Raw genomic sequence first — 23467 nt, forward strand, 5'->3', positions numbered from 1 at the left:
TTAAGCATCAGAAGAACTCAGCACTTAGACCATGTGACCCCACAGGTGTAAGGTGTTTGTTTCCTATAAATCTTGGGAAAACATTCCACCAACTGGTCTACAGTGTATTTTATTCCAAAGATAGTTCAGCTATACTTATCAACACATGGTTCAGGAATCTCCACTGAGCAGTCCAAGGGCTGTTCCTCAGCTAACCAGATCTATGCATTGTCCCACTCCTGTGTGCTCTGAGATGTATATATCTTACAGCTTACCAGTCTTTTTGCCCTAACTGTGCTGTGTCATTTTATGAACTTGGGTCTATTGCTCAGCAAAGATTCAAAGACTCCTAGCATAACTAGTTCATATTTATTGAGCTACCCGCCCCCCTTTGCACAGTTTCCTTCTCATAAATTTACCCAACTATCTCTAGCCACCTCAGCTTTCTCATCCTCTGGTGGCCATGATATCCATCCAGCAAGGCAACCAGTGTCTTTGGGTGCTCCTTCTCCCCCCCGCCTCCCCCCCCCCCCCCAGTTTTCTGTTACACAGAGCCCTGGCTGTCCTATACTCTCTCTGTGTAGACCAGGATGGCCTCAAACTCACAGAGATCTGCCTGCTTCTGCTTCTCACGTGCTGGGATTAGAGGCATGCGGCCCCATACCTGGCTTCTTGAGGGTAAAATTCAAGAACTGCTTCCAGGCAGAAAGCTTGGAGCTAATGCTTTGTGTTTCTTTTTCTCTCAGGGTCAGGGGTCTGTGTAGGCTACTGTCTGATGTCTAAACACAATGGTTTCACACATTCTCCTGTTTTCTTTTCTTTTCTTTTCTTTTTTTTTTAATTTATTTTTTCATTCTCCTGTTTTCTAATGCTTTATATTACACAGTTAAGGTATGGCCTCTGTGGTTCCATCATGACTATAAGGGGACACTTCTCCACTTATCTTTTGATAGAATTTGCTGAGCTGCACTGAGAATCTTCAGACTTTCCAAAGGAGACTTGGTCATTTGACTAATGTGGAGCTACAGGGCAAATGCAGAGTCTTTCCTTAGGGTTTTAGCTAATATCTGATGATATGACATGAATTGCTTGTGTCCAGAAAGGTATGACAAAGGAATAGAGAGGACTTGATAGAGAGGATGAAAGGAAGTTAATTTCAGAGTATACATTTCTGAAGTCATGTGGCCATCTACACCAGCTGTTCATCTTCATCTATCATCTATCTATCTATCTATCATCTATCTATCCATCTATCTATCTATCTATCTACCTATCATCTATCTATTCATCTATCTATCTATCCATCTATCTACCTGTGTGTCTTGATTTTTTTTTTTTTTTTTTTAAGCTAGGCTCTCATGCCATAGCCCAGGACTTATTGTAGCCCAGGCTGGCCTTGAACTCATAGTAGGACTCCAGCCTGAGCCTTCTGGGTGCTGAGATTACAGGCATGAATTCACATTTTGAAGGATGCCCTTTTTCTATATGACATGATAGTGATTATCATTACCTACAGATGCTAGCTTAAGTTAAACAAAAAGGATTTTAATTTATAATTAAAATTAAATTGATCTAAAATGTAGTGGGAAGAGAAAGCTTCCAACTTTTTTGTGGCATTTCTTTATTAAGGGACTGACCCTCTGATCAGTTACTATCAACAATAAAAACCTTAAGTTTTCTTTTCCCTTTTATTATAATAATATTTCATTTAAAAACTTTGTGTCCATATGCTGAAAAGGATGAGAAATAATAATCAGAGCAAAGGAAAGAGATATCTGGTAAGAGAATAACATTGAAAGTATGACCAAATGGAGATGGACCTGGCTTAGTGGTTAAGAGCACTGGCAAAAAAAAAAAAAAGCACTGGCTGGCTCGGGCTTGGGTTCAATTCCCAGCAACCACATGATGCTTCGCTACTGTCTGTAACTCCAATTCCAGGGAATCTGACACCTTCTCTGGCCTTCACAGGCACAAAGCATGCATATAGTGCCCAGACATACATGCAGGCAAAACACCTCTATGCATGAAATAAATCTTAAAAAAAAAAAAAAAGGAGCCACGCGGTGGTGGTGCATGCCTTTAATCCCAGCACTTGGGAGGCAGAGGCAAGTGAAACGCTGTGAGTTCAAGGCTAGCCTGGTCTACAAAGTGAGTCCAGGACAGTCAAGGCCACACAGAGGAAACCCTGTGTTGAAAAACCAAGAAAAAAGAAAAAAGGAGATTGAAGATTCATAAAGAGGTAAATGGTCAAAGCAATCAGAATAAAAATGGAGAAAAGAGATAGAAAGGTAAAGGATTTGGGGCACAATAGTAACAGACTCACATTAGACACTCGGCGAAGGTTTAGATGGAAAATGGACAAATGGATAAGTGTACCCAGGTTTGATGGCTCAGGCTACTTGGAAAGATAAAACAGGAAGATTACTTAGATTTTACCTCCAGTCCTGGGGTGAGGTGGAGGCACTATCTAATGGAGAAAGAGGACATAGTAATGGTGCATTTTGTAGTGCAGGAAATCATAGTTATTTTTAATGAAAATAAAACTTCCCTTCCAACTTGGTCTTAGGTTACTTCAAAACCCTCGTAGTGGTGCACACCTTTAATCCCAGCACTTGGGAAGCAGAGGCAGGCGGATCTCTGTGAATTGGAGGCTGGCCTGGTCTACAGAGTGAGTTCCAGGACATCTAGGGCTACACAGAGAAACCTTGTCTCAAGAAAACCAACATCAACGGAACAACAAAACAAAACAAAAAACAAAGAATGATAAGTAAATAAAAGTTTAAATAGTAAAACATATTTAAATGATCTTAGTTAAGCCAAGCACGTGTCACATACCTGCAATTCCAGCACCTGGAGTTAGGGGATCCAGAGGTCAACATCAGCCTCAGCTGTGTAGTAGATTTCATCCCAGCACTGAACGAAGAACCCAAGAAGCGTTGACAAATCCAACACTCCTTAAGGCCAGACTGTAAAAAAAAAAAGGGATGTGCAGAACCGAAGGGTATGAATAGTCAACAGGGCATGCTGTGGTCCCCAAGAAGTGTGGCCTTGCCCTTAACATCGGTGATGTGACCATGCCCTAGGCCCTGCTTCTGAATGACGCCTACTTGCTCATGCTGGGTGTATTCACTACTTTTCTGTGCCTGTGATAAGACACCATCATCAAAGCAACTTAGACGGGGAAAGGACTTATTTGGGCTGACAGTTCCAGAGGGAAGAGAACCCATCACTGCAAAGCATAACAACCGATGCTGAGCGCAGGAGCTGGGGATGGCATGGGGGGTGTGGAGGGGGTGAGGATGGGGGGTGTGGGTGTAGGGGAGGGCTCACATCTCGGTATACAAGCAGAACGCAGAGAGAGTAAACTGGGAGTTGCACATGAGCTTTGTAACTGCAAAACCTTCCTGCAGTGACATACTTCTCCCAGCAAGGCCATACCTCCTAGACTTCAAAGAGCACCACCAGTTAGGGACAAAGCATTCAAATGCCCAAGACTCGGGGCGGGGGGTGGGGGGGGCGGGCAGCTCTCGTTCAAACTGCCATGTTCTTCTCCCTGGCCCTGGTGGTCCTGCGGCCATGTCATAACGCAAAATGCCTTTGTCCAATTCTGAAAGTCCCTAGATTCCTTCACGATCTCACAGTTTCAAAGTCCAAAGTCTTTTCTGAGATTCAAGGCAATCTCTCAACTGTAACTGACATCCCGACACCACCACCACCACCCCCCCATGGCAAAAAGTAAATTGCATACTTGCAATACACAATGGCACAGAATATATATTTCCATTCCAAAAGGGAAAAATGGAGACATAGTGAGGGAATATCGGAACAAAGCAAAAGCAAACCCCAAATACCAAGCTCGCCAGCTCCACGGACAGTGTCAAAGGGCTTAGACGGCTCTCTCTGCCCTTCTAATGTGGATGCCTGACACATCCTTTTGCTCTGTGGTCCCACTCCCAGTTTGAAGCTGTCATTGGCAGATATCCTATGGTTCTGGCATTTTCAACATCTTCTGGTCTCCAAAATACCTTGCACTCCAATCCCACAGCTTCCCGCCAGGGTTTCTCGGGGTTTCTTGCCCTGTTAGGGCCTTCATGCAGGGACTACCTTGCCACACGCCGAGCCTCCACCGCTCCCTCAAGTCCTAGAGCAAGATTCCATAGCGCTTTGCTTGTGCATCTTTTATGACTCTAAAACCAGCACCGCGGAGATGACACTGGCATTTTCAGCTGCCAGCTTGGGATGGGCCCTGCTCCCTTTAGTCACATTTTCAGCAGCTTTTGTTTAATGTTGCTTTCCATGAGGAGAAAATTCCTTGAGCACTTTTCTTTCACCAGTTGGAAGTTTAAGCCAGGGGGAGCCTTGCTCTAAGAGCATTGCAGATCTGGCCCATCCTCGGTCCCCTTTATCCCTGTCAGCACAAGCCGTGGCTGCAACATTAGAATTTCTGGTGCTTCTTCTTTCTTCCAATTTCGCACCAGCAATTCTTCCTGCCCCACTTGCTCTCTTGCGTCGCTCTCATTCGGCGTGATCACTAATAACCGTGCAACAGAATCAACATTAGGCTGTCTTGAAACCTCCCCACCAAAGAAATTAATCCAGTACTTTTTAATTTGGCCTCAGAGGCGTTCATGACCAGGGCTGAAAACAGAGCTGTTCTTTGCCAACACATCACAAAAGTGGTCTCCAGCCCAGATTGTTATCTGGGACTGGAATAGCGGAACCATCCGGTGGGCCTCCCCACCTACGTATCTCTTAGCGTCGCTGTCTTCCAAACTCCTACTAGGATGGCCCAGCCCCCCTCTCTAAACTAACATCCCAAAGTCGTCCACATTCCTCAAACAACAACAAAACCACATAGGTCTGTCATAGCAACAGCCTACTCCCTGGTACCAACTTCATTAGTTAGTCTTCTGTTGCTATGATAACACACCCTGACCAAGAGAAGACTTTATTTGAGCTTATGTTTCCAGAGGGATAAGAGTCCATCGCTACCATCATGGGCAAGCGTGTCAGCTGACAGGAATGGTGACTAGACACTGAGGAAAAGCAGAGGGCTCACGTCTCTGACACACAAAAATCAGGAAGCAAGGAGAGCAAACTGGAAATGGTTCGTGGCTTTATAACTTCTGCCTTCCTCCCGTAAAACACTTCTCGAGCAAGACCACAATCTCCTAACCTTCCCAAAGAGCACACCCAACTAAGGACGAAGGAGTTACATGCTTGAAACCGTGGTAAACATACCAGTCAAACCACCACAGCGGAAGCTTCCTTGCCAAAGCTTCCCATCATCCTTTGCTCTCGTTTTCTGATTGAGTGGGCACTTGCCTCAGACACCGGAGCCGCAGGCGGACGCGGATGTGTTTAATCTGCTTCTCCGGCCTTTGGCAGCCGTCTAGAGAATGTTTATGCAGTTGGAGGCAGAAGGCATAGTGGAACAAACTAATTCAAGTGCGGTTTTCTCGTTTCCTTCAGCTTCTGGTAGTCCGTCTTTACTGCTTCACTTTGTGGGAGGGAAACTGCCCCAGCACAAGAGGATTCTCGTGTCTGGACTCAGGGCGGAGCTTTTAGGAAAACTTGCGGTGATCTTTTTCCAGTTGCTTCCAGACCACTTGATTTCACCCTCACATGACCTTGAAAAGACTTGGTGTGTTTCCTTGCAACAAACGGCTTCCAAACAATAACTAAAATTTCAGTTAATTGGGGCTGGCAAGGGAGGCTCAGTCTTAAGAGGTATGGATGTCACAGTCTGTCTTCTTCAATGGCGATGATCCCATTGGCAGCAAAATTTGTCTTTTCAGGATTCTAATTCAGAGTAACAAAGCAAGTGATAACGTAACAACGAATCAAATCTTCACCTAGGCACAGGCACTCTGTCTGTGGTAGCACTGAAATCCTTTCTGTGGGTGCCTGTCCTTATATTTAAAAGGCAATTTAGATACTCCAGTTTCTCTTCAGATCATATTAATCTTTTACCCTTTACTAAAGACTTCCATAGAGAAGAACAACTCTGAATCTTTTATTTTTTCGACCTTGTGATAACAAAGCTAATTTTTTAAAAAATCCTTGGTAAAGGAAATTATATAGGACAATATGTTAAATATAAAAGTTGTAAGTAATATAAACAAAAAAGATAAAGCCTTTATTCTCATGAGAATATGACCAATGGCCAGAGGTGTAGTCAGTTGGAAAACTCAAGTTGGGGAACTTAAAGTCTAAAAGAAAATTTTTAAATATTTTAGGGGCATGTATTCAATTTTAGATTGGAAAAGAAAATTTGATACACTTTTGAAAAACAATGACACAGGAAATGCTTTCTTTAAAATAAGGTAAGTAAACTCTGCCTTCCATTCCTAGTTTCTAAAGACAGTGGAATAGAAAGATTGTGACCTGGGATTGAACCCACATAAGCATCAGCTGTTGTTAGGGCGGGCCCAAGTTATACAATGTAGCTTTGTCCTGTCAAATGGACCAAATGAACTAGATTAAACCACCTGGCCTTTTTAAAAAACAAACAAACAAACAAACAACAACAAAAAACCAAGGTTTCTCTTACTGTCCTGGAACTCGCTCTGTAGACCAGGCTGGTCTCTGACTCAGACAACGACCTGCCTCTGCCTCCCAAGTGCTGCCAGTCACCACTGCCTGGCTCAACTAGGACTGTTTTGCTTTTTAAGACAGGGTTTCTCTGTGTAACCTTGCTGTCCTGGACTCCCTTTGTAGACCAGGATGGCCTTGAATTCACAGCGATCCACTTGTCTCTGCCTCCTGAGTGCTAGGATTAAAGGTGTGTGCCACCACCGCCCAGCTTCAACTAGAACTTTTAAAAAGCATCTCAGCATACTTCCCTCTGTGTACAGGAAAAAAATATTAATCCCAGCACTCAGGAGGCAGAGGCAGGTGGATCACTGTGAGTTCAAGGCCAGCCTGGTCTACATAGTGAGTCCAGGACAGCCAAGGCTACAAAGAGAAACCCTGCCTTGAAAAACCAAAAAAAAAAAAAAAAAAAAAAAGAAAGAGGAGGAGGAGTGTAATGTGGGCTGGGGAGGTGGTTCAGTCATTAAAGGCTAGGCTCGCAACCGAAAAATATAAGAAGTGTGGATAATTATGTCCTTCTCCAGGGCCCACCTCTTACTAGAGAGGGCCACAGCTTTGTGATGGAAAAGTCCCAACGCCACAGCAGAGGGAGTGTCTGGAGACGGGTGAGGGAAAGACATTGAGCCAAGAGTTTCTGCCCTAGGAAATGGTGACAACCCTGAACAAGGCTTGTCCTGTCCCTTTTTGACGGGGAAGCTGTCTCATGAGGCTTGGCCTTCTCAGCACCGAGTGAAGGGACATGAGTTGTGTTGGAAAATTTGTCCCATAGCACTCAAACAAGGGCATTCTGTCAATCTGAGGGACATCTTCATTTTATGAATGTCCACAACACAGTAAGAGAAACCTAAGATTTCAGCATGTGCTTAGGACCTCACCATTACTTATTTCTGCATCTTTTGAATCTAGAATTAGACAAATGACTATTTAGTTGTGCTCAGTGAGCTCTCAAAGTATTTATTCCTTTAAAAAAAAAAATGAACTGGAACAAACCAAATAAATAATTAAGTGATTAAGTAAATAAATACAATGGAAGGCTGTGCAGTTAGCCCACAGTGGGTGAAGATATTTGATGCCAAGCCTGATGACCTGAGTTCGAGCCCTTCGACCCATAGAGCAGAAAGTGAAAACCAAATGCTGTAAATTGTTCTAATTTAAATACACACACACAGAAACACACACTCACAGACACACATACTAAGTAAATAAATAAAAATATTTTTGAAAGACTTCACCACCACCACCACCACCCCATAACAATTGTGCAGAATGCCCTGGCTGTCCTAGACTCACTTTGTAGACCAGGCTGGCCTTGAACTCACAGAGATCCTCCTGCCTCTGCCTCTTGAGTTCTGGGATTAAAGGTGGTCACCACCACATCAGGCTTCCACTACAGCTTTTTTTTTTTTTAATTTAGAAATTTATTCTGTTTAATCCACAAGCTTTATATAGCTTTAGTTAAATAAAATAAAACAAAACAAGTGAAACCAGACACTATGTCCAAGTCCAGGCCACCAAATGCAAGAGCTCCTCAGTGTGTGCTGATTGGAAGAGGAAGGAAAAAGTAGGAGTTTCCTAAACAATTTTGTATAACTAAAGGGTCCTTCCTGGGTCTAGTGAATTGCCTTTACAAAAGAGAAAGAAAAAAAGAGAAAGGGGAGGTGCGGGAGAGAAATGGACACAAAACAGCTTAAAGAGGAGAAAATTCCAGAGTTCCAAATTGATACAGCTCTTATAAAAGAAAACGTTTTTTGTTTTGGTTTGGTTTTGGTTTTTGATTTTTTTGAAACAGAGTGTCTCTGTTCCCTTGGCTGTCCTGGACTCATTTTGTAGACCAGGTTGGCCTCGAACTCACAGCGATCCGTCTGCCTCTGCCTCCCAAGTGCTGGGATTAAAGGCATGGGCCACCATTGCCCTGCAGAAGGAAAACATTTTAATTAGCACTGGTTTACAGGTTCAGAGGTTTAACCCATTATCACCATGGTAGGAAGCATGGTGACATGCAGGCCGACGTGGTGCTGGAGAAAGAGATGAGAGTTCTATATTTGGATCAGCAGGCAGCAGGAAGAAAGAATACTGGGCTTGACTTGAGCATTTGAACCCTCAAAGCCCACGCCCAGTGAAACACCTCCTCCAGCCAAGCCACGCCTACCCCCAAAAGGCCACATCTCCTAACAGTGCCCCTCCCTATGGGCCTATGGAGGCTATTTTCATTCAAATCACAATATTTCTTATAAACCTGAAAATTTAAATAGCTGGGTTCCATAGACCCATTTGCCACAATAATGTAAAATAATAATAATATAATAATAATAATAATAATAATAATAATAATAATAATAATAATAATAAAGCCCAAGTCCACACAGCTCATGCTATAGTTTTGGATCTTGAATTTCCCCCAGAGACCCATGTGTCAAAGGCTTGGCCCCTAGATGACACTATGAGGACATGGTGGCAACTTTAGAAGTCTGGGCCTAGTGGGAGGTTTATTCCTTTAAGAAGGACTGTGGGCTCTTTTGGCTTCCTAATCCTGGGTGAGAAATCCTTGTGTGCCACCTTACAAGGGCCCAAAAGAGACAACCCAACTGATACCAGGCTGCGACTTCAAAACTGAGCAGAAATACACATTTTCTCATTGTAAGGTGATTATTTCAGATATTTCACAACAGTGCAGAAAACAAACAGTTTATATACGGTTACTGGTTGGCTAGAATACAGGCACTTGTTTCCTTTGTTTGGTCTGGTTTGGTGTTTTTTGAAACTCGGTCTTATACTGTATGTAGTACAGGGTTGCCCTGGACTCGCTGCCTGGGCTAGACAGAACTCGCGGCACTCCCCTGGCATTAGCCTCTTAGTGATGAGATTGCAGCTGTGTGTCCTGTACCCTTTTAAAACACTCTTCAGTACCTAATAAACTGGGCCAGTGACAAGGCTCAGGAGACACAGGCCCTTGCTGCCAACCCTTACGAACTCAGCCGGATTCCTCGAGCCCACACAGTGGCAGTAGACAACTAACCCCCAAAAGTTATAAAGTTGTCCGCTGACCTCCACAGCGGTGCTGTGGACCACAATAGCATCTTCTCTCCCCAGCCCCCTCTCTAAATAAATATTTTAAAAATCTAATAAATGAACTGTTATACTGATGTGAACATGACTACACAGTGAATTACATAGTTCTCGCCCCGTCATAACCAGAGAACTTTAGGTAGGCAAGCAGCACTGAAAATGTCCTGTGCCTGGTTCATATCTCTCCACACTAGGCAGTTTCTTATAACTGCAGCTAATCCCACAGGAGAGGTAACACCCAAGGACAGGTTTATTCCGGCCCCAGCTTTATAGGTCCCATCCAGATATTTTGTTCCATTGTCCTCCTTGGATCTGGGTCAAGGCTGAGTGCAGGGCAAAGACGTGACAGAGCAGAGCCTTGTAGTTATGTCACAGACAGCAGAGGATGGAGAACTCTCAGTGACACACCTCCAAGGACCTACTTCCTCCAACGAGGACCCGCCTCTGGAAGTTTCCATTGCCTGCAAACAATGCCATCCGACTATGAATTGGCCAGGAATAAGAACTTCCAAGGGGTAGGTCAGTGACGGACACAAAGCCTCACAGAAGCCTTTTAGAGAGACCAATATATCTAAATTATAACCGACCGTTCGCATTTCCTTATTTCTACAGTTCCCTCTTAGTCTCCTTCATGTTCACCTTCTATAAGTACATTACCTCAAGGGAAGGGAAGAAAGAGGAGCCAAACATGGCATCTAACTGTGCTTTAAATGTTTTCATGAGAGAAAAACAAATGGTTCAGTGAATTAAAAACCGAAGAGAAGCACGCGTGGTGTGTTTGGTCTAAGTACGGGTAATAAAATGAAAAACAACAACAACCAAAAAAAAAAAAAAAAAAAAAAGTTAAATTGTATTGGCTGAGGGAAGAAAAACCTGGCTCAGGGGACAGCTGGGTAGGAGTTAGGGGTTGGGTAGGGGTTAGGGGTGGGGCAGGGGAACTGAGTCAGGGAGACAAACAGGATGCTGGGAGGTGAGAAATCAGGGTGGGGAGTAGTGGGCAATCTGAAGAGGAACTAACAAGATCTGTTGCTTGTAGTTACCCAGAAAACCTTCAGCACAGCAGCAGACAAACAAGCTCAGAAGGAAGAAGCTGAAGGCCGGAGGCCGTCCTGCCCAGGAGCCCCGCAGCAGGGGGTCTGGTGTTGGGCGAGCTGTAGGTCAGCTCTCACGGTCAGGCCCCTAACCACCGACTCTCATGGTGCTGGCCTTGGACTACATAGGTCCGGACAAAAGACCTCAGACAGGAAGAGTGGACCCTGCGCCCCAGGAGGTACATGCCTTTAAAAATAGGAACTTGGGCCCTGTTCAGTGTAATTTGCTGGCTCCTCTGGTTTTGAACTTTTTCTGCTTAGAGAGGTTTTCAGACAGAGATATCTTTTGAAGAATTCTAGTTGCAAGAAACCGAGCAGGCCCAACCACTCAAGCGGCCACTGAAAACTTAAAAGTGTCTTCCTCTCCCAGGCTCCTCACCTCCCACCCGGTCCCCACTTTCCTGCCCCCTTTCCAGGTGCCAGGTGCCTAGAGTGGTTCCAAGAAGGCAATTTTGCATTTCATTAGACAAAACTTACCCACTTCTTTCTAGCTATTTAAAACAACAACAACAACAACAACACAATCTTTCCTTGTTTCTGAAAAGTGTGTTTATTAAAGAAAACCTACATCATAGTATTAAAATCCAAAGGGGGAAAAAAAAATCACCCTCCCACCAGCCACTGAGACAACCACTCCAATTTTTTTTTTTCCCACCAAATCTTTCTTCCCAAAGCTGAAAAAGACCTCTGGCCCATTCTAAGGACCACCACATGCTGAGTCTTTCCACAGCAAAGAGGTAAAACTTCCAAAGCACTTGTGAATGTGCCAGGCTGGGAGACCCAGGAATAAAAGGCTGGAGTCCTGCCTATACCAGGAAGCCTGCATAATGTCACTTGCTGCAGATGCAGAGATTTGGGGAGGCGGGCAGGGAGGCAGTCCTTTGGGAACAAATCGAGAAGAGGAAGATGGCAAGACTATGTCAATACATGAAGCGTGTTCCACATTCTGCTGGCTGAGTCACAGAGGGAGAAAAATGTGTATGTGCCCCTCAGCAGCAGAAAAGATGCTATATACACTCACGCACATACAGACAGTCCCTGATTTAATGGTTTGCACGCACATACAGACAGTCCCTGATTTAATGGTTTGCACGCACACACAGACAGTCCCTGATTTAATGGTTTGACCTAATGATTTTGTTTATTTACTTTAACTACTAGATTCTGAAGCTGTAAAGAGAGAGGGGGAGAGAGGGAGGAGAGGGGAGAGGGGAAGAAGGAGAGGGGTCGAGGGAGAGAGAGAGAGGAGAGTGAGAGAGAGAGAGAGAGAGAGAGAGAGACTGAAGAGAGATTGGCTCAGTGCTTAAGAGCACTGACTGCTTTTCCAGAGGACCTGGGTTCAGTTCCTAGCACTCACAGGGCAGCTCATAACTGTCTGTAACTCCCGTTTCAGGGGATCTGACACACACAGACACACATGTGCTCAAAACACCAATGTACATAAAATAATAATTTTTAAAATTTAATTTTTAAAAATCCCCAATCATTTGATTTTTACCAACAAAGACTCAGGAACCAGATGCTGGAGTGAACACCTGCTACCTCAGAGAGGCAGAGAAAGCACCCATCTGACCTTCCTACTCGGCTTACATCCCAAAACAAAAAACAAAAAAACAAAACACCAAAAGCTCAAAGCCCAAAAGGCCAAAAGCTTGCTAGCTCAACTGACAGCACCAAAAAGCGCCCCCCCCCTCCTCCATACCGTCTTAAAATGCCCTCTTTCAGTGTCTCTCCTCCTCCTCCACACCATCTTAAAACGCCCTCTTTCAGTGTCTCTCCTTCCTACCTGGTTCCTGACGTCTGGTCACTGGCTCCACCCTATTGATCTGGTGCTAACTTTATTAAACCCCTGTACAGAAAGCGCTTGGATTAGAGGTGAGTGCTAAGGCTGAGCCACACCGTCGTCACCTGTTTACAATAATGACAGAGTTCTTGGGTTAAAGGTGTGTGCTAGGGCTAAACCACCCCAAACAAGAAACAGGTTTTTATAGTTTACAGTCTCGGGGTTCACAAGGGGTCAAATGTCCTGCAACATTTCCCCCATTTGTCTAAATAAAAGACTTTTCTCTAACATCAACAAACTACATACTCTATGATTTAAAAAAAAAAAAAAGAATCCATTCATAAAGTCCAGTCCATAGTGTTTGGCAACCGTGAAGAAAGTATTCTACTATCTACCCTGTCTTGGTGATTCTAAAGTTCTGTACCTAAATCACTTTGTATCATAAATTGCATTACCAAGCAAAAAAGCCATCTTTTTAGACCTAAAACATCTTCTTAAATCCTAAACAACTTAAGCTTAATTGTAAGACTGTTTGGTCTTCAACCCCATGAGAGACCTGAGAAGGATGATATTATCTGAATAAACAGGAAGTGCAGAGCAAGCAGCTTCCAAAACTATATGACAGTGACTTCTGGCTACCTGGACAGTCACACAAGATTTCTCTAGAACACTAGAGCATCATCTTCAGCCTTCTGAACCAACAGAAGAATAAGGATGACTCTCGTAAGTGCCTGGAATAGGCTTTTCAGTTCGTCAACACCTATAGTTAGCGAAGCCTCTTCAGGTACAGAAGCCTCTCCTGGAAGCTCCAAGTGTACTGAAAGCCCATAGTGTAAACTATTTTACTCACCTAAGGAGACAAATGCATGTGATTATCTGGATTCTCCAATTGTGAGGGAGAGTGGATTTAGTGACCATTAATAAGAAGCTTTTCACAATTTGAGGAAAAATAAGAAAAAAATTAAAAAGAAGAAGAAGAATTACTATTGGGGGATGCTGGTCAGTTGTTTCTAGCATCTCTGGATAAACTTGACGAAGGACAAGGACGAGCTCCGTAATAAAATTAACCAACCTCCAGCATCTCAGAATACAATGAAAGACAGCAATGAACTTAATGATAAAACCGACTTGCTTCAGGTGTACATAAACAGTCTAAAGCAGCAATTCTCAACCTGCTGGTTGCGACCCCTTTAGGACTCTATTGACCCTTTCACAGGGGTCACATATCAAATGTTTACATAGTGATTCATACCAGCAGCAAGATTAAAGATGTGAAGTAGCAATGAAATAACTTTATAGTCACGGGGCGGGGGGTGTTGGTGTCAGGGTGTTCATACTACAGGAAGATCTGTATTAAAGGGTTGGGGGACCCTCTTTCCAGGAGCCACAGAGCTCAAGCTGCAGAAAATCAAACCAAAGCCCTAATCATATGGTTGGCCGAAGTACATTAAAAATTCATGTCCCCAGCCTCAGAGGGTTTAAACTAAGGGCATTGGCTGGTAAAGAACCCAGCATGTCCTGTAACTTGGGATGGGGATGTGTTAGGAGGATCCTAAGGAAGCAGAGACCTTTGAGCCCTCAGATTGCCAAGGGTCTATCTCACCTGAAGTCATCAGTTGAGGGAACCAGGGCCGCCCCCTCCTTAAAGGCCCCCATTAAGGCCAAAGCATGTAAATTTCTAGAGGGTCCAGCTTGACTTAAGGACAGACATCGATATCAGATGTGTGGCAGGGACAGAAAAAAACCTTGAAGAGTCCAGCCTGACTCAAGGAGAGACAGTTTGTGTTACAGCTTCTGTTTAAAATTCCACTTTCCCAGGAATGTACTTACCTCTCCCAACTAAGAAAGTTCCTAATCTCCCCCCCCCCATCCGTAACTGTTTCAACCAATCACATACTGTAAAACTCATTTCTTTGTCTAAAACCTATAAAAGGCCCATGCCTCTGCTTCTCAGGGTCTCCAACTCGAAAGAACTTAGCAGACCCCGTCTCACAGGCTCAATAAATTCCTATGCATTTGCATTGGCAACAGACTCCATCTCTCAGTAGGGACTCCGGGAATAGACTAGAGAGCTCTCTAGAAGCCTCAGTCTTACACAGTCTACCCTCACCTTTGACTGAGGAAATCAGTCCTTCATTGTCTCTAAACCAGAAGAGACTTTCTCTGAAGGAGATGCCAGGCAAGACAATATATGATGTCCCCTAGGGTCCACCGATAGTTGCCTCAAGACCTGTATTCAGACTTAAGACAAAGCAGGCTCCGCCCAGAAGAGAGGTAGAAAGTGTAGTCCATGAGGAGGTGTGCTACACCACTAGAGAGCCTAATGAGTTTGCTAATTCATTTGAGCAGACGTGTAGAGAGTGCATGTGGGGATGGGTCTGAAGTGTGTGGGGTAAGAATGGAAGCCACACAGAGCTGGATCAGGCTGAGTTTACCTGATATGGATCCTCTCAATGGAGAGGCTAGGTTCAACACGGGAAATGGAAGCCTTTCATTTTACCTCCCCCAAACAAACAGTGAATCGAAACTAGTATTGAACCCCTAGAGGGACTACAGAAACTAGTGCCACCATCGAGGGCTTGAAAGATGCAGCGGTGGCGGAGCCCACCACAACTCCCCTTCCACTCCTATCCAGCTAGCGTAGAAGACAAATGGACCTCGGAGAATGACTATTGGAAACCCAGTGTGGCTGCAGCTGCTGTACCAGATGTTGAGTCCTTACTTGAGCAAATTAACACATCTCCTGGTACATGGTGTGGAGCTATTGGTCCAGCAAATGCTTTATTCTCCATCCCTGTCCATAAGGACCACTGGAAACAATTTGCTTTCATTTGGCAAGGTCAGCAGTACACCTTCACAGTTTCACCTCAAGGCAGCTCTGTGTCTTAACATAATTAGAAGGGATCTTGACTGTCTGTCTCTTCCACAAAACATCACACTGGCTCACTGTATTAACAACATTCTGCTGGTTTGACCAATGCAAGCAGGATGCAGCAACCCCTTTGGACCCGCTGGTAACCAATTTTCATATCAGAGGATGGGAAATAAATCCAATCAAAATTCAGGGGCCTTCTATCTCAGTGAGATTCTTAGGAGTCCAGTGGCGCCGGGCATGCAGACATTTCTTCTAAAGTGAAGGATAAGTTGTTGCACCTGGCTCCTCCCAGCACCAAAAAAGAAGCCTAGTGTTTAATGGGCCTATTTGGATTCTAGAGGCAGCATATTCTTCACTTGAGTGTGTTACTCCTGTCCATTTACCAAGTGATTCAGAAAACTGCTATCTTTGTGTGGGGCCTATAACAGGCTTTTCAACAGGTCCAGGCTGATGTACAGACTGCTCTATCATTTGGACCAATTGGTTCAGCAGACCTGATGGTACTTGAGGTGTCAGTGGGAGATAGGAATGCTATAGGTGAATCACAGAAGAGGCCTTTGGGATTTTGGAGCATGGCTCTACCATCATCTGCAGATAAGTATCCTTCCTTTGGAAGATAGTTCTTCACCTACTATTGGGCCTTAGTGGAAAGTGAATGTTTCACAATGGGGTCACCAAGTTATCATGTGACCTGAGCTGCCCATCATGAGTTGCACGCTTTCCGATCCACCAGTCATAAAGTAGGATGTGCACAGCAGCAATCTATGATCGAATGGAAGTAGTGTATACGTGGTCAGGCACCAGCAGGTCCTGAAGGCACAAGCAAGTTACATGAAGAAGTTGCCCAAATGCCTGTGGTTTCTACTCCCATTACAATGCTGACTGCTGCCAAGTGTGCATCTATAGCCTGATGGGTGTTCCCTGTGATTGGTGACTGAGGAAGAGAAGACTGGGGACTGGTTTACTGATGGTTCTTCATGATACACAGGTACCACCCAGAAGTGAACAGCTGCAACATTGTGGCCCCTTTCTGGGACTACCCTGAAAGACACTGGCAAAGGGAAACCGTCACAGTGGGCAGAACTTCAGAGGCCACACATGGTCAAGTATGTCATTTGGAGGGAGAAATGGCCAGACATATGAGTGTTCACTGATTATTCATGGGCTACAGCCAGTGGTTACTGTCTGGATGGCCAGAGACATGGGAAATTGGTGAGAAACATATCTGGGATATGTGGATAGATCTCTCCAAGTGGGCAAAGGATGTGGAGATATGGTGACCCATGTAAATGCTCATCAAAAGGTGACTTCAGGTGAGGGAGTTCAGCAGCCAAGTTCTGCCATTCTGTGGACAGGCTGCCTCTCGCCTCAGCTGTCCCTGTCATTGGCCATTGGGCCCGTGAGCAAAGTCACCATGGTGGCAGAGATGGTGCTACGTTCGACAACATGGACTTCCATTCACCAAGGCTGGACTGGCTACAGCTGCTGCTGAGTGCCAGATCTCCCAGCAGCCGACCAACACGGAGCTCAAGACGTGGCACCTTTCCCCAGGATCACCAGCCAGAGACCTGGTGGCAGGCTGACTACATTGCACCACTTCCTCTGGACAACACTTTGTCCACACTGGGGTAGACACTTATTCTGGTTATGGATTTGCCTTCCCTGCACATAACGCTTCCCAACACCACCGTCCGAGGACTTAGAGAATGCCTTATCCACGGCTGTGGTATTCCATGCAGTATTGCTTCTGGCCAAGGAACTCCCTTCACAGCCAGAATACTGCAACAATGACAATGGGTCCACACCCATGAAATCCACTGGTCTTACCATGTTCCCTGTCCTGAACTCATTTTGCAGACCAGGCTGGCCTCGAACTCACAGTGATCCTCCTGCCTCTGCCTCCTGAGTGCTGGGATTAAAGGCGTGCACCACCATGCTCAGCTAGTTATATTATTATTGTTGTTGTGTATGTTTGTGTGTCCATGCAGGCATATATATGACATGTGTGCACAACACATGTTCAGAGGGCAGAAGGCAACTTTTGGGAGCTTTTTTCTCTCCTAGCACAGTTTTAAGCGATTGAACTCAGGTCATCAGATTTGTGTGGCAAGTTCTTTTTACCTGCTGAGCTGTCTCTATAGTCTTTTCTTTGTTTACTCTGAGTTTTATGTAGCCCAGGCTAGCCTTTAACCCCTTAGCCTATTGTCTCTATTTCCTGAGTGTTGAGTTACAGGCATGAGCCACTAGAACAGACATATTTTTTTTCTTCTGTGTGTATGTGTGTGTGTGTTGGGTGTACAGTTGTGTATATGTATTCAAACGGGTGTGTGGTCTCATGTGGGTGGATGCCAGAGGTCGATGTCAGTTTTTTCAGTTGCTCTCCGCCATATATATTTCGCCAGGGTCTCTGGTTTAACCCCAGAGGGTGCTAATTTGGTTAGTTTCACTAGTCACCTTGCTTCAGGGATCCTGTTTCTCCCTTGAGAGCACTGGGATTACATGCAGCCGTCACATTCGCCCAGCATTTGTGTGGGTGTTGGGGATTTGAACCCTTGTCCTCATATGTTCATGCCAAGTACCTTGCCCATTGAGCCACCTCCCTGGGCCTTTTCATCCCATTTGTGTTTATCTTTTCAAAAGCCATCCATGTTCCCAGTGTTGGGTTGCAGTTTTGTCCATGACATAATCCTTCTTGCCTCATGCCACCCCTGAGTCCTCCAAGATCCCTTTATTCTATACCTTTTTATACCCCAAAAAAGGACTCAAGGCCATGAAATTCTAATCAACATCACTTCCTTTGCCATCTCTATCAGGGTTTGGGGGATGGGCTGACCTGATGTGATTTCATTTGGAAGATGGCAAGCTCCTTGAAAACAAACATCATGGTTTGGATGTGGTTCGAACTTGACCTTCAGGAGCCCACTGCTCATTCCAGGCTGGCCTGGAGTTTACTGTGTAGCCAAGACTGACCTTAGAATCACAGGTATAAGAGTGTCAGATCTCTTGGAACTGGAATTACAGACAACTGTAAGCTGCCAAACTATAGGCGCTGGGAATTGAACCTGGGTCCTTTGAAAGAGCACACAATGCTCTTAACCACTTAACAGTCTCTTCAGCTCCTGACCTTAGCCTCTTGATCTTTCTGTCTTCATCTTCAAATGACACCACACACCTAGTTCCCTAGGGAACTCCTGTTGAAATTTAATCCAAATGGAGAGATTATTTTTGTTTGTTTGTTTGTTTGTTTGTTTTGAGACAGGGTTTCTTAGCCCTGACTGTCTTGGAACTCTGTAGACCAGACTGGCCTTGAACTCAGAAAGATCCTTCCGTGCACCACCACTGCCCATAGAGAGATATTAAGGGATTGAAAACTAGCTGGGCAGTGGTGGTGCACTCCTTTAGTCTTAGCACTCAGGTGGCAGAGGTAGGTGGATCTTTGTGAGTTCAAGGCCAGCGAGGTCTACAAAGCAAATTCTCAGACAGCCAGGGCTCCACAGAGAAACCTTATCTCAAAAACCAAAAACAAACAAACAAAAACTAACCAAAATTTAATTCTGTTGTGGTATTTAGAGCTACGGCCTCTGGGAGGTGATTAGGGCAGAATTTTGTGCTTATCACTTATCCATTTATTGTTTGGGTCATTTGATTCTTTTGACTTCTTGTTTAATTTTTTGTTTTGTTTTGTTTTTGAGGCAGGGTTTCTCTGTGTAGTCTTGGCTGTCCTGGACTTGCTTTGTAGACCTTCCTTTGCCTCCCGAGTGCTGGCATTAAAGGCATGTGCCACCACACCTGGCTTCTTATTTAGTTTTTTGAGTAGTTTGTACCCACACATACACTTTAAAAAAAAAAAAGTCTTTTCAAGTAGCCCAAGCAGACTTAGATTTGAGATCCCCTTGCCTCTTTCTAGTACTGGGATTATAGACAGGAACCACCAGGATCTGCTAAGGTCCCATCTCTTAAAGGTCTTACTTAACATCTCCATACCAGAAATCTAGCTCCCTGAGGGACACACACTACATCAAACTCACAATGCTCAGTGTGTGGTCTATTATTACAACTACAATGATGCTGAGCCTGGTGGCGCACGCCTTTAATCTCAGCACTCAGGAGGCAGAGGCAGGCAGATCTCTGTGAGTTCGAGGTCAGCCTGGTCTACAGAGCAAGTTCCAGGGCAGACAGGGCAAGACGGAGAAACCCTATAAAAACCAATAAACAAACTAATTGAGTTCCCAATCAGTAATAAAGTTGCGGCTTAAATCTTTGCATGTATAAGTCACTGACTTCAAAATTATAAGTCAGATCCCTCTGAAAGAACGTTATAACTCTTTGCTATCTCCGACAAGTCCCTCAAAGCTAACTTAAAATCTCAATGATACAGAAATACTACATTTGTAATAAAAAAAAAAAAAAAGTCAAAACCTAACCTATTTGATGTATATTATAAGCAAAATGACCAGTAAGCAGCCAAACACGAACAATAGCTTTTAGCCTGAGCTGGCAAGACGCAGGGGGAGCAGCTCTGAGAACAGTAAAGCGGTTCTTTCTCTAGCTGTCACCAAGCAGTTTCTTGGCAAGTCTTTCTTATAAAAGGAAGATGTGGCCGAAGCAGGCGGAGTCTTCACGGGCTCCTCTGTGGCCATGGTTCTAAGTAACTTCAGGAGCCCCATGGAACCATGTTCAATGTCAGCGTGCCACCACACCTGCCTGTTTCTGTGCCACTGTCTGCGAAGCTGTCCACTGGGCTAGAAATGGTTGCACTCCTGCATCTGGTGGGCAGGAGATCATACACACGGTTTGAACGTCACCAGACTTCTTGGTCATGCAAATCCTGTGCCATACGGCACACCCATAATCCCAGAACTCAGGAAGTGCTGGCAGCAGGACCGAGAATTTGAGGTCAGGCTGGGCTACGTAGCAAGAACTAAAACCTAACCAAAACAACTCTCTATGTAAAACCAAACCAAAGTAACCATTAGCCATCTAATTCAACCTCAATGCTTGTAGGCCGCTCTGGTTTTCTTGGCAATTTTAAAGTAGACGGATGGATGGATGGAGAGATGTTATCTATCTGTCAGCAAGTGGGAATTTGTTGAGATGCTTGAAAGAATCTCTGTAACACTGCAGTGTTTTAGAGATGGGTGGCCCTTAATATATTTCCAATTTTGCCTTAAAGGCTGTAGCCTTGTTCTCCTTTAACGTGTGCGGGCCCGTGCTGTTCGCTGTTTCACAGTCACGTGACAGTCTCCAGCTGTTGTCACTTGTTCCATCATCAAAGGAGGAGAAACCTTCCTGAGCAAGAAACTGAAACACACTAAACCGTAACAGAAAAGAGGAAATCTCAGGGGTGTTTGTTTGTTTGTTTGTTTGTTTTTGCACAAGAACAACTGCCTGATATGGAACAGCATGTGATGAAAGCACAAAAGAGAAAGTGGGGTGGGGGAAGGCTGGAGAGATGGCTCAGCCATTAAAGGCTAGACTCACAACCAAAAGTATAAGAGAAAATGGGGGTTTGGAGAGATGGCTCAGCCATTAAAGGCTAGGCTCACAAACAAAAGCATAAGAGAAAGTGGAGCTTCATAGACAGAGAGCTACCAGTCCCTGAGTCATGTTCAACCTGGGTGATCTTGTGGTCATCTGGTTGAGCCTGGGTTTCTTGTGATCATCTTGTCATTCATTAATCCATCAGTCCCTATGGAATACCTTTCACTTTCTAGACACTGCTCTAGGAGTTTACAGAAGAGGAACAAATGGGAATGCCCTGACCTTCATTCTAAGAAGGAAAAACACTTTTTTTTAAAGAGTAAGATTGGTCACCAGGTAGTGGTGGAGCACACCTTTAATCCCAGTACTTGGGAGGCAGAGGCAGGCAAATCTCTATAAGTTCAAGGCCAGCCTGTCCAGGACAGTCAAGGCTACACAGAGAAAACCTGTCTGGAAAAACCAAAACACACACACACACACACACACACACACACACACACAGAGAGAGAGAGAGAGAGAGAGAGAGAGAGAGAGAGAGAGAGAGAGAGAGAGAGAGAGAAGAAGAGGGGGGTGTCTAGGGAGATGGTTCAGTGGTTAAAGCACTCTGCCACTCAAACAAGAGGACCAGAATTCAGGTGCCAAGAACCCATATAAAAATACTGGGTATATATGGATGTCTGCCTGTAATATATTTTATTTTATTTTAATTTTTTTAAGATAAGGTTTCTCTGTATAACTGCCCTGGCTGTCCTGGAACTCACTCTGTAGACCTTGTTGGCATCAAAATCACAGAGATTTGCCTGCCTCTGCTTCCTGAATGCTGGGATTAAAGACGTGCACCACCATGTCCGGCTGCTTGCCTGTAATTCTACTGAGAGAAAGTAGAGACAGGAGTCTGGGGGGTGGGGGGAGAGAAGGAGGAGAAGGAGGAGGAGGAGGGAGAGGCGCTAGTTTCGGTTGATGGCATGTTTAAGAGAAAAAGTAAAAGAGGGAGTAAGAAAGTTTAAAAGTGAAAATTCACTAACGGAGAAGGGAGGAGGAGAGCGGGCTAGGGTACGCTTCACTGTCAACCTGATTGGAGTTAGATGCACACAGGAGATCCACTTCTGGGCATGTCTATGAGGGTGCTTCCAGACAGGTTTACCTAGGAAGATTGCTCTGAATATGGGCAGCTTGGACTACGAAAAAACCCTACCCCCGCCCCTGACCCTAACCCCCCAAAACCCACTGAAATAGGAAGAAAAGAAAACCAAACCAAACCTTAGGTCTGGGACTAATAACAGCTCCGCACATAGCAGAGCTCCTGAGTGCTGACCCAGTAGGCAAAAGGCTCTTTAGATTCCCCAGCTTTGCAGAAGCAAAACAAAACAGTGTCAAGTGACAACAAAGCCCACTCAGGTATCACTTTTCCACTCTAGTGCTTGGGACTACTCAGCAAGAGGCACTCCCTCCTACTCCCCCACCCCCCACCCACCCCCCACTCCTCACTATTTCCAAGGTCTTGGGCTTAGTGCCCCCCTGCCTCCTTCCACCTCTCCTCCCTTTCCACAAGGCTGGAGATGGAACCCAGGTCCTGTGCATTCTAGGCAACCTTAACCTGAGAGCCATAGCCTCAGCCTTTGTTTGTATTCCAGAAGCCTCTTCCCACCTTTTCAGCTCAGAAGACCCTCCCTTCCTCTCAATTCATAAAACAAATGTACTCACTCACTGGACATGCGCCACCAAACGGTCCCTGTCTGAAGAGGTTCCAGTCTGGTGCCACTGAGCAAGAAGAAAGTGCCGCATGAGCAGTGTGTGCATGCTCAGCTCCATGGTAAAGTGTTTCCACAGCCCAGGGACCCAGGTTCAATCTCCAACACCAGGGTGGGAAAATGTCCTGGCTAAAGGAGACGGCGCAGCTGGTAAAGTGTTTGCAGCACAAGAATAAGGATCTGGGTTCGAATCCCTAGCACCCATGCAAGTACAGCAGCAGTGAGGAAGCAGAGACAGAAGAGAGGGGGAGGGACTTGTTGGCCAGCCAGTCTAGGCAATCAAAGAACTGAAGGTTCACTGAGAGACCCTGTCTCAAAGAATACATGGGAGGTCGGGCATGGTGGCGCATGCCTTTAATCTACCAGTACTTGGGAGGCAGAGGCAGGTGGATCGCTGTGAGTTCGAGGCCAACTTGGTCTACAAAGGGGGTCCAGAACAGCCAAGGCTGCAGAGAGAAACCCTGTCTCAAACAAACAAACAAAACAAAACAAAACAAAAATACAATGGAGAGGACAGTGGACCCAAGGTCGACTTCTGGCCTCTAAACACACACACACACACACACACACACACACACACACACACACACGCACACACGCACACACGCACACACGCACGCACACATACTCCGTACACATATTATATTATTAAACTGCAGTATGGTGTTGCATACTTGTAATGCCAGAACTTGGGAGGCAGAGGCAGGAGGTTCAGGAGTTCAAGATCATCCCCAATCTTCCTCCTCTCAAAAAGAGGAGAAACAGAGGAACTACAGGTCACCTAGCAGGAAGACCTCAATTTGCCAAAGGTGGGTGGAGGATGACCGTAAATGATATGGCTCCGAAA

General features: G+C 45.1%; 1 pseudogene; it reads left to right on the forward strand.

The window, feature by feature from the left end:
• The first annotated feature begins 5914 nt into the window (after positions 1–5914).
• LOC127206059 (uncharacterized) lies at positions 5915–6024 on the forward strand (annotated as a pseudogene).
• Positions 6025–23467: the final 17443 nt, after the last annotated feature.

This window comes from Acomys russatus, chromosome 22 (assembly GCF_903995435.1).
Source record: "Acomys russatus chromosome 22, mAcoRus1.1, whole genome shotgun sequence".
Classification (NCBI taxonomy): Eukaryota; Metazoa; Chordata; class Mammalia; order Rodentia; family Muridae; genus Acomys; species Acomys russatus.